This window comes from Chaetodon trifascialis, chromosome 3 (genome assembly GCF_039877785.1).
Source record: "Chaetodon trifascialis isolate fChaTrf1 chromosome 3, fChaTrf1.hap1, whole genome shotgun sequence".
NCBI classification, from domain to species: Eukaryota; Metazoa; Chordata; class Actinopteri; order Chaetodontiformes; family Chaetodontidae; genus Chaetodon; species Chaetodon trifascialis.
This window is the reverse complement of record NC_092058.1, coordinates 4,310,575-4,313,074: the sequence shown is the minus strand read 5'-3', so window position 1 is coordinate 4,313,074 and position 2,500 is coordinate 4,310,575. Positions and strand designations below refer to the sequence as shown.

The following is a 2,500-nucleotide window of genomic DNA, read 5'->3' as shown; positions in this document are numbered from 1 at the left end:
AAAAGTTGTTTTCTAGCTGAGTTGAAAGGGAACTTGAGAAAGAGGACGTAGGTCATTGGTCTTGATGTTCAAGTGGACATCAAGGTCAACTGCGCCTCCTTTCAGCTTCCTGAGAAGAGAGAGGTAGAGAGAAAGAGGTAAAAAAAAAAAAAAAAGTGTCGTGGGTGACGAAGATGTGAGAAATACAGGGGAAGAGGTGACCGAGAGAGAGAGAAGAGACGTGAAGGGAGGAAGACTGAGAGTGTTCCACCTCACGCATCTACATCATTAAACAATAAAACAGACACCTAGAAAGAAGCAGACCACCTGTGCATCCTGTTATGTTCGGCCCTGAAAGGAGGCTACAAGCAGCCCGGCCGACGCTGACTGAGGGTCACCTGACTGGCAGCTCTTTGTTCGCTGTATTTGGGTCAAACAGTTGCTCCCATGAGAATCCTGGCCTTGGATCACGGCACACATCCCTTTGTAAACAGCCCAATCTGTGACATTCTGCAGAGGCTTTTCCCTCTCGTGTTGAAAAAGGACAGACCTCCCCCGCGATGGGATCTAGATACATCAGATGTTGGACCGAATAACTGGAAACATGAAAGATTAGTGAAGCAAAAAAAGGCAGAGACACAGAGACATGAGACGCAGAATGAGGAGGGAAGAGAAATGAAAAGCCGAGACGAGAATGAAAGATCGTTTACATGTGAGAAAGAAAAGTTTGAGCTTCTCTTCTTTTATCCTTTTTGTTCTTTGGCAAGGCACGTTAACTCATATTAATCTGAGAGCTGAAGTAAGGCAGCAGAGAGAAAAGAGAGGCGAGGATAAGAAAAGCATAGAGATGAAACACGCAGGAGAGACTGCTAGAGGGAAGAAAGGGACGAGGTGAGGAGGGAGAGGAAGAAGAAAGGGTGAGGGCAGGGGTGAACGAGGCAGGCGAAAAGACAGAAGAATGATGAAACAGAGGAGGGAGGGATCACACAGAAAGCCAGTGGAGTTGTGAGCAAAGGCAAAAAAAGAGAGGAGGATCAAAGGAGAATACAGAGGAAAAAAGAGACGGGCAGAGGTGAAAGAGGAGCAGAGAGTGAAGCTGAGAGGAGGACGGGGAGGGAGTTGGTCACCCCTGTAGTTCTGCTCGGAGGAGGTCTGGACCGCTACCTCTCCTAACGAGCACCAGAGAGAGTGTGTGTGTGTGTGTGTGTGTGTGTGTGTGTGTGTGTGTGTGTGTGTGTGTGTGTGTGTGTGTGTGTGTGTGTGTGTGTGTGTGTGGGAGAGTGTGTGTTTGAGTTCGGCTGCATCTCCTGCAAGATGCATTTATAGACAACTAATGCTCACGTGTTGAGGGAGACGGAGTGATGTTCAGTTGACGTAACGAGGGAATGTTAATTAACACGGCGAGTCGCAGAAATCCTGGTAGTGAACGTGTGTTTACTGACATTTTTTATTTGTCTGGCACCAAACTGCAGCGGGAAGTCCTTCAGTACGCAGCCGTCGCTCAGGCAGCAGTGACTTCACACGTGAGGTTTTTATTAAATCATTAAATCACGAACATGAACACCTTTCAGCAGCGTTTGATTGAGCAGAATTCGAGAGCCAGACCTCAGCTGGCGCTCACTTCTCCATTGAGCTCTTTCAGGGTTAAGAATTGGTTTTCGTGCTGAGCTGAAAATCCTGTTTATGGTAAAGTTGGAGTAACAGTAACCGTCTGAGACAAGCAGTCTCAGATGAAGGTGAACACTGTTAACACTGACTCCAGGACAGCCGAACCTCGGTCTGTTTGCTCAGTAATGCCACAATCAGAGGAGGCGCCGGATGTAAAAGCGTGTCTGTACGTCTGCTCCCTTTGCTGTTGTTCTTCAATCATTAATCCAAACCTCCAACTGCTAGTGCGTCCTATTTATGATTATGATAAAATTAAATGTCTGAAAACTGCCGTAACAGCTGGGACAGCCCATAACGAGGTCAAGATGTACTTGAACGGCTCGAACAAGCCGACCTGTTGCGACGGGCTCATTATGTTGCAACCTGTCCTACATCACGATCGTGACTGTTTGGTTGATTTATGGTGGTGATGATGATTATGATGATATTAAGTCTTATTTAGCTGTAAATTCTTTGAAACAGCAGTGGTATCTACTGTCACACTGCGGCTTTTCTCTCTCTTTTAAATTCTGTGTGTGGGACCCGAAGCCGCTCTGTGTTAATGAGAGTACTGAAGTTAAACCTCCTCCCTGTGTGTGTGTGTGTGTGTGTGTGTGTGTGTGTGTGTGTGTGTGTGTGTGTCTAAGGCACATATGTGTGTGCTGCTCATCTAATTTTGTCTAATTTTGTGTTACAGAGAGGCACAGAGAGCCAAACAAAACATGCAATTTTAGACTGAGTTTTCAGCTGCTTTCACTGTAATTTAAGTTTGTGTGTGTGTGTTCGTGATAGAGAGTGTGTGCAAGTGTGTGTGTTTTAATTTGGCTTCTTTTTTGACAGTTTTGCCAAATGGAGCCCTTTTTGATTAAAATAT

At 45.9% G+C, this 2,500-nt stretch overlaps 1 protein-coding gene across 12 annotated transcripts in view; it reads left to right on the top strand.

The window, feature by feature from the left end:
* Window positions 1-2,500, top strand: part of ptprt (protein tyrosine phosphatase receptor type T) — a 320,800-nt gene that overhangs the window by 33,187 nt on the left and 285,113 nt on the right. The window lies entirely within an intron of this gene.